At 40.3% G+C, this 9,321-nt stretch overlaps 1 long non-coding RNA gene across 2 annotated transcripts in view; it reads right to left on the bottom strand.

Moving 5' to 3' along the window:
- Positions 1-5,867: 5,867 nt before the first annotated feature.
- The window catches only part of LOC124107659 (uncharacterized), an 89,861-nt gene continuing 86,407 nt past the window's right edge, over positions 5,868-9,321 (bottom strand). For both annotated transcript variants that reach the window (XR_009228773.1, XR_006856494.2), the window contains exon 3: positions 5,868-8,446. This is a non-coding gene — a long non-coding RNA (uncharacterized LOC124107659). The remainder of the gene's footprint in view (positions 8,447-9,321) is intronic.

The raw sequence follows: 9,321 nt of genomic DNA, 5'->3' as shown, positions 1-9,321 counted from the left end.
TCCTTACACCGAGGGTGAAGGGGCCTACACTCAGACTCTTCTTTGCCAGTGTATGTGAAATTTCTTTCTATATCTCTGTTAACATTAAAGGCAATACTCCTGAAATCCCTTACTTATATAACCACCTATTTTTATAATTGACCCTGAGGTTTCCTTTCCTAGAATTCATCTTAGAAATAAAATCATTTAAAAGCCAATGACTGATTTGTCATTTCTTGAGAAAGGTGCCCTCTTGCCTCAGGACTCTCTAGACTCTTCTGGCTCACTGCATGAAGGGGTGCCCAAAACCTGCAATTAGCTATGGTGCCATGACTCCCCCAATTGCTGGATGCTCTTGGGAAATGAATCATCCTAGCAGGCGCACCCACATATTTTCACAGCATGCATACACTCAGTTCAGAAAGAATGCATTTGCAGAAATAACAGTGCTGTGTTCACTAACTGAGAGAAGAAGAAATATAACTCTGGGTTTAAAAGCAGGGGGGGAGCTCCCTTTCTCTTTCTTCTTAACATCGTAATTCAGCCTTTCAGCCATGTAGTGCCATGCTTGATCTTTTTCCTTTTAATTTATTATTTGTGTTGCTGCTACCTCGGGGAAGCTTTGATGTGAGGGAGCTGAGGAAGGCAATGTTGTCATCCTGGGGAAGCAGGGATGTCGTGTTGGCTCCATGATCTCTCTCCTTTGCTTCATTTCTTTCTGACTTACCCACATCTTATCCTGCAAGAACTAAAGGAGAAGGAAATTTATCTCAAGGGTTTGCAAGGCCCTAGGGCAGAGGTGAGAACTGGCAAAAACAATTTCCTGAATTTCAATCTGTCAAAGCCTAGGATAGTCTGCCAGGGTGCTAAATCACCCCGTTAGCATGTATGTCATTCAGCATTTATTCAATACCTAATAACTGTTAGAGACTGTGGAAGATAGAGGGACATAATATGTACTGATACTGTTGATTGCTTACCTAACAGCCATTCCTTTGAATTCCCTGCTTAGAGAACACTAATTTTGAAGTATCCAACCCTCAAGGAAGATAAACCTGTCCCCATTTCAGCTGATTAGTCTGATTCAGAGATGAGCAAACTATGGTTCATACCCCAAATCCAGCCCTTTGTCTGTTTTTGTAAAAAAGATGCTGCAACCACAACTTTAGTTGTTTGATCTTTATGGGTGTTTCTTTTGCTTGTTTGTTTGGTACCAGGGATGGAACCAGGGGTACTTAATCACTGATTCACATCCCCCACCCTTTTTATATTTTATTTTGTGACGGGGACTCATTAAGTTTTTTAGGGGGGGCCTTGCTAATTTGCTGAAGCTGCCTTTGAACTTGCATTCCTCCTGCCTCAGTCTCCTGAGCTGCTGAGATTACAGGCCTGTGCCACTATGCCCAGCTCTTTGATAGAAGAAGTAAGCAGTTGTGGTAGGGACCAAATGGCCTGCAAACTATATTATTTGCATATCTGTCCCCATTATAGGAAATGTTTGCTGACCCCTGATCAAAGTCAATCCAAATGATGCCATTCCCCTTTCCAGTGTTTGGTTTAGTTAACAGGTGAAGAAGTGATTTAGTATTGACAAATGACATTTAATGACAAGTCTACCAGGGAAAAAAATTGTTTTTTCCCCCTCGATGTCTGGATGTGATTCCTAGAATTTTGGCTGCCATCTTGTATTCATAAGGGAAGCCAGTCTAAGGACCAAGTTGACATCCTGGGTATGGCTGAGCAGAAATATGGAAATAACCTGAGTCCTTTATGATATTTCAAGCTGTTGAACTTGCCAACCCTGGAATCAGATACCCTTGAATTTTCTGTCATGTAATATAATGTGTCATAATTATATAAGCCATACAAGTTAAGATAATCATCTCCTTTTAATGAATTAATTCTATCATCAATGCAAGGAATGGCCCGATTTGACCCTAGTATTATTTTTTAGGTAATGTAATCTTGATTTTTAAGAAATTACCATCTTTTACCCTGGTAATATTCTTTGCTCAAAGTCTACTTTGTCTAATATTAATATAACCTCTCCAACTCTTTTGGTTAGTGTTGGAAATCATTCTCCATCTTTTACCATAAACCTATGTGTGCCTTTACATTTCACATGTGCTTCTTGTTGGAAGGATGTAGTTTCAGGCTTGCTTTTTCATTTATGTACTTTTTTTATCCAATCTGGTAATATTTGCCTTTTCATCAGTAAATTTAGATCATTTTCACTTAATGTGATTACTGACAGTCCTAAACCTGTCAACTTGCATTAGATTTTTATTTGCTTCATTAGTGCTTTATTTTCTTCCCTTGTTTTTGTGCTTCTTTGGAATTAACGGAATACGTTTATGATTCTATAATAGCCCCTTTCTTGGATAATTCTAGGTAGTTTCAGAATTTATAGGCCACACTTTCAAGTTACTGTCACTACTTCAATGACAACGTATGAATCTTACATCAGTCTATTTTTTCCCTTCCAACATTTGTGTTATTTTTGTTAAACATTTCATATATGTTAAGAATTCCAAACAACTCTGGCATCTTTTTAATAACAATACATAAACAGTCTATTATCATTTTAAAATATTAATAAAAGACCTTATGGTCACTTATCAGTTAAAAAGATTTAAGTAATAAGAAAAAAAACTTAAGAGACTTACCATTTCTGAACACTTTATTCCTTTGTGTAGATCCTTATTTCTAATTGTTATTATTTTCCTTTTTCCTGAAGACTTGCTTTAACATTTCTTGAACTGCAGGTCTGCTAGGTGAATTTTATAAGCTTTTATATATCTTTAAAACTCTTTATTTTTCCAGTAACTTTGGAAGATATTTTCACTGGATATAGAATTCTTTATTGATAGACTTTCCCCTCCAGTACTTAAAAAAAAAAAGAAAAGAAAGGTTGCTCCATATCTTATTGTTTGTATTTCTTCCTATAAAAAATATGCTATAATCTTAACTTTGTCCCTCTATATGTAACACGTCTTCTTCTTCTGGAAGCTATTAAAATATTCTTTTATGAATGGTTTTGAGAAATTTGAATATGTTGTATTTTTTTCTTCATATTTATTAGCTTGAGTTTCATTGAGCTCTGTGGATCTGTGAATTTACAGTTATCAAATTTGGAATGTTTTGGGCCATTTTTATTCAAATATTTTATATATCACCACTTCTCCCTCTCCTTCTCTGGAGACTCCAAGTTTGTATATAGAGTAATATACATTACTTGGAGTAATATACATTACTATTATCCCTGATTCATTCAAGTTTCTATTTCCATGGTTTCAGTTACCTACCATACAGTCAATTGTTCTAAAAAAAATATTAAATGAAAATTCCAGAAATATACAATTCATAAGTGTTAAATGGTACACATTCTGGGTAGAATGATGAAATCTCACCCTATCTTGCTCCATTCTGCCTGGGTTGTGAATCGGCCCTTTGTCACCAGCCTTACTTAGCTGTCTTGCTTATCAGATTGACTGTCACAGTATCACAGTATTTGTGTTTAAGTGACCCTTATTTTAATAGTAGTTCCAAAGTGCAAGAGTAGTGTTGCTGATGACATGAACATGCCAAAGAGAAGCTATAAGTGCTTTCTTTGGGTACAAAGGTGAAAGTTCAACAAAAGTTTGAGAAACAGACTATATTCGTATAACTTTCACCAGAGTATGTTTTTATAATCATTCTATTTTATTATTGTTGTTAATCTCTTATTGTGTCTAACTTATAAATTAAATTTTATCATAGGTACATATGGATAGAACAAAATACAGTATGCATAGGGTTTGATGATATCCATATTTCAGGTATCCTCTGGGGAGTTTTGAAAGATAAGGGGGTCTATCACAAAAGACAGCTTGAAGTTGTCATTACCACACAATTCATTAATGTTGTATTTATTTTGTTTTATTATTTTCCCCCTTTGTGTTTTAATTCAGATTTTTTTCTATTAGTCTTTATATTAATGAATCTTCTGCAATGTTGAATCTGCAATTAATCACAGGAAAAGTAATTTTTTATCCCACATTACAATGTTTATCTTTAGCAGTTTGAAACAAAATTTTTGTCTATGTCATCACCTAATGTTTCAAATCATAATTATTTTAATGCCTTTGTCTGTTAATTCTAATATCTGGGTCAGTTTGGGTAAATTTAAGTTGTTTGGTTCATCTTCGCATTATGAGTTCTATTTTTATGTTTCTTTGCATGTCTTATAATTTTTTTTATTTGATTCAAGAAATTGTGAATTTTGCCCGGTTAGGCACTGAATGTATGCTTATAAATGTGCCTGAAACTTACTCTGGGAGCCGGTTAGGATACAGTCTGATTCTTTCAGGTTTTGTTTTTAAGGTTGACTAGGTAGAATGAGGAAGAAGTGCTAATTCTAGGGCAAATTTCTCCCTACAATGAGGAAAGATCCTCTGTATACTTAACCAATGCTACTTGAATTATGAGGCTTTTCAGTCTGATTGATAAGAACAGGCACTGTGTGAACAGTAGGCACCAATATCTCTAATATTTTGGGGTGATTTCTCCCCTAACCTCTGGCAATTTCTTCACACAATCTAATCACTCCTTACCTGGATACTCCCTGTCTTTCTCTCAGATCTCACCAATAAAACCTCTAAGAAAATCATGACCATTTTTTTTAACTTCTCCAGGCCTGAAATCTCTCCTGAGTTGAAGTCTCATATTTTCTAGGGCCTGCTACACATCTCTACTGGGATTGCTCACCAACATTTTAAATATTGTACATCTGCTCTAGTTAGGATCTTCAATGTCTCTGAAAAGTCCGTGTCTTGGTCCCCAGCTTGATGCTTTTGGAAGACAGTGAAATCTTTAAGAGGTTGGACCTAGTGGGAAGTCTTTGGGTCACTGGGGGGGTTACCCTTTAATGGGACAGTGGGACTCTGGTCCCTCCCCGCTCTTTTAATTCCTAGCCATCAGTTGGATGGTCTTGCTCTGCCATGCATTTCTGCCATGATTTTCTACTGTGCCATAGACCCGTAAGCAATGGAGCCAACTGATCTTAAACTGAAATCTCTAAAACTCTGAATGAAAATAGACCTTCTCTCTGTTGATTGTCTCATATATTTTTTTCAAGATAGAAAGCAAATACAACATCCAAAAGAAAAATTGCTATCTTCCTCTTCCTCTAGCAACTCTTTCTTCCAAACTTTATAACCCAGTGGCATCTCAGTCCTTTTAATATGAGTACAGCATAGGCTCTAAACATCATAGTGACTTTTGACATTGCCTCCTGTCTCACATTGCCATCATTTTTGTTTTAGAAAACATTCTATTCTCTGCCACCATTGAAGTTTGATCCCCTAAATGGCCTGACAATATCACTTTGTACAGTTTAGATAGTAATGTGTAAAAGCTTAATTGTCACTATTTTCTTCTAAAACTTCAGTGATTCTCAATAGCCTCTTGAAAAAAAACTGTATCTTTTCTTAATTTTTACTGGTGCACTATAATTATACATAACACTGAGTTTTGTTGTTATATATTCATACATGCATATATTATAATGATTTGAAAAATATTTAAAGGCCACCTTTGGTATTTAATCTTTCTACAGTGTAGCCTTAAACAATTTTCCCATTTGTGTTTCCAGCCACTATGCTACACAGAATTTGTGCTCCAGCAAAACTTCTGGGACCCCATTTCTCAAACCATTCCCTCTTCTGGTATGTCTTTTTCTCCGCCACTGCTATCAAAGTTAGGAGATACACATACACATACACACACACACATACATACATACACATCATTTTCATATATATATATATAAAATTTGAATTGGTAAAAATTTATCTGGAAAGCAATGGTCAACAAGCACTAATAGTTTACTTTCCTTTTTATTCAAAAATTTTACATTTAGGATTTTACCCTCAGGAAATAATGATGGATGTGCACCAAAATTTGGCTAAAAAGATGTTTATATTACTACAGTCTATATAGTGGGAAATATTAGAAACAATTTAAATAGCCAATTGGACATTTAGCAATAAAACACAGTCATTAAGAAATATTAGAAGGATATTTATTAATGGAGATATATGTTCTCCCTACCTAAGAAAAAAGACAATAATAAAATATAATGTAATTCCAATTTTATTTTTAAAACAGACCTATAATATCTAAGTAATGAGATAGAATAAAGACTAAAAATATACATACCAAACTGTTGACAATAATAATTTCTTCAATAGTCAAATAATGTATTTCCTTCTATTAGTTTAGACCAAATGATTAACAATTTTTTATTATCATTATTAAGTATTATACTTGATGTATTCCTATATATTATACTTGATACATTACTATACACAACTGTATGTATATACTTGTATATTCTTGGCAGTGACAAAGCTTTATTTATACCAGCATCACCACAAATACATAAGTGTGCTGTGACATTAAGATGGCTAAATCACTAGGGGTAAGAATTTTTTAGTTCCATTATAATTTTATGGGACTACTGTCACATATGTAGCCTGTAACATCATGACCATACTTAAAAAGCTGCTCTTAAGCAATCTCCCCTCTGGACATCAAAGTTCTCATTTATCACTTTATCACCTCAGAGATCACATCATAATACTGCATGTATGTCTCTGTTTCTTCTTCTTCTTCTTCTTCTTCTTCTTCTTCTTCTTCTTCTTCTTCTTCTTCTTCTTTTCTTTTTGTAAGGGACAGATTTAAATACTTTTAATTACAAAGGGATCTTTCACCATCAGTCAGATAAAAGGAAAAGCCATTCAAGGCCCACCTGGGCCAAAGACATGTACAAGCGAATCACAGAGATCATTGTTCATGCCAAGAGATACTGATCCAAAGAAGCACCTGAGGAAAGATATGAGCTAAAGTCTGCTGATGCAGGTGCTATGCCCTTAACCTCCAGAACTGTGAGCTATAATTTCTTTTCTTTACAACATTACCCAGCCTTGAGTATTTCAGTATAGCAGCAGGAAGTTGTCTAATACAGGGGCAACTGGCAGAGAGAGGATGGGACCTTGCCTGCCTCCCTTCTGGGTCCTTGTGGCTACACCAGCTCAAGGGTCAGCCCCCAGGGGACCTCATTCTCTCCTGCCCCCAGATAGTGTCCAGGGTCCCCTTTGTTCTCTACTCCACCCCAGATCCAGGGCATTGCAAGGGAAGCTCTTTGTTGCCTGAGCATGGGGGGGGGGCGGGGTTAGAGGAAGAATCTCTGCAAATACAGATGTGAAATCACAGCAGCTGTTTTTCCCGCCCCAGTGGCCAGACGCCTTCCTCCTCAAAACTGCGGTTCCTCAAGGCCAGATCCCCGAGCACCTAATGAGTGGTTAATCATTGAAACTGACAACCCCAGGATGGCGGGGCGGGGCGGGGCTGGAGCTTTCCTCCTTTAGGATCAGACCTGGGCAGGTCCTTCCTCCTCTCTGGGCGCGTTTCCTCATTCTTCCAACTAGGGAGGACACAAGGGGCCCTCCCAGTCCTGAACTCAAGGCACTTTCAGCTCAGCCACGCCAGCTCCTCCTAACCCCTGACGGTGGCACCCTCCGTGGTCCTTCCTTCCTGTCTTTCCCAGCAGGCGGAGGTGACAGTGCCCTTGTCCATGGTGGCTAGGTTCAACAGGCTTTGGGCTTCTTCCATCTTGGAATTCTAAGTTCCTTGTATCATTCGCTAGGGATGAAGGACCCCAGCTGAGCGGCTTAAGCATCAGAAATTCAGCTCCATAGTTGTGGAGGTTGGAAGTCCAAGGTCAAGGTCAAGGTATCCTCAGGGCCGGTTCCTTCTGTGGCCTCCCTCCTTGGCCTGTAGATGCCATCTTCTCCCTGTGTCTTCACATGTTGTCCCTCTGTGTGTGCCTGGCCCTAGTGTCCTCTGCTCCTAAGGACACCCGTCGCATTGGATAGAGCTCACATTGATGGCCCAGTTTTAACCCACTTAGCTCTCTAAGACCCCAGCTCCTAATGCACTCATATTGTGAGGTTCTGGGGGTTGGAGCTCCAACATATGGACATGAGGAGGACCCAGCTCAGCTCATAACACCCCTCAGAGAGGAGAGGCTTCCCCGTCCCCTGCACCCCTCATGGGGCTGGGCAGCCTCAACAGAGAACTGATGATTTTTGTTGGAAATAAAAGTCAGGAGAGCACCAGAGGTGGGGAAGCCCGAAGGTTAGGGCCCAGGCTCACCCAACAGCATGCAGCAGGGGCCCAGCCTCCCCTGTGGCCCACGGCGGTGTCCACAGCCGAGGTGGGAGAAGTGGCCAGGTAAACTGAAATTGCCTCCTCATCCTAGGCAGGTGCTGGCCCCTGAGGAGGCTCAGGAGGCTTCCCGGGAAGGTGCTGTAAGGAGGACGGCAGGTCGCGGAGGTCAGGCAAGAGGTTTTCCAGCAGGTCCAAGCTGGTCAGCAGGAGAGAGTGTGTCTTGTGAAGGGGGCTCCCGGCAGCGTCCAGTTCAAAGCTGGGGAGAGAAGGGGCAGTCAGCAGAGGCAGGAGGAGCTCAGACTCTCACCTGAGAGCCTGGGCAGTCAGTGATGGATGTCAAGCAATAGGGTGGAGCTCTCCGAGCCCTATGGGTCTGTACTGTGGGTGGGACAGCCAGCAGCTGAGCTGTCACCCAGCTTGCTCTGGGTTCCCCATTCTCCACAGGGCCTCGAACTCATGATCTCACGCGCAGCCCAGTCTTCCTGTCCCTCTGGGCAGCTGGGGGCCTCCTCTCCCGTATTGTTCAGTGGGACCCTGCACTGTTCCACCTCCCACCCCTAGTCTTGAACAATTGCTTTGCAAATATGGTTCTGAGCAGTTTGGGGAAGGCCGCTTCCTGACCAAACCAAAGCAAGGACCGTGTGGGCATCGTGGGGCTCCCACTGGCTGGGGGCCTGTGCCAAACAGAGGGTCTCCTCCGGCTGAGCCTGCAGAGGGGTTGGGGAGGACCCAGGGTGCAGCGGGAGGCCACGGGAAACTCAAAGGGGGCTACGTGGAGGGCACTTGAGACTCAGAATGCCCTTGCTTCTAGCTGCTTTGGCTAATAATAATAACAACAGGTTAACGTTTACTGAGCTCATCTCCGTGTGTGCTCTACAGAATTAGTTCATGTCCCCTTCCCGGCAAGCCCAGGAGATAGGAGTTATTCTCTGCTCTATTTTACAGGAAACCAGGGCCTAAGTCACTTGCCCAAGGTCATGGATGAATGGCTTGAATAAGGAAAGGGAGCGTTTTGCTGAGTAGAAGAGAGGAAATCTACCTATGGCTTGGAGATGGTTTCATTGTCAGATTCTGGTCGATTGCTTCATAAAAACGAGAGAGTACAAACTGGCACCTCCACTCTTTCTTCAC

Source organism: Marmota monax, unplaced genomic scaffold (assembly GCF_021218885.2).
Source record: "Marmota monax isolate L192 unplaced genomic scaffold, Marmota_monax_Labrador192_F-V1.1 WCK01_AAM20220418_F8-fsc00097, whole genome shotgun sequence".
NCBI classification, from domain to species: Eukaryota; Metazoa; Chordata; class Mammalia; order Rodentia; family Sciuridae; genus Marmota; species Marmota monax.
The sequence above is the reverse complement of the archived record's forward strand: the minus strand, read 5'-3'. Positions and strand labels throughout refer to the sequence as shown.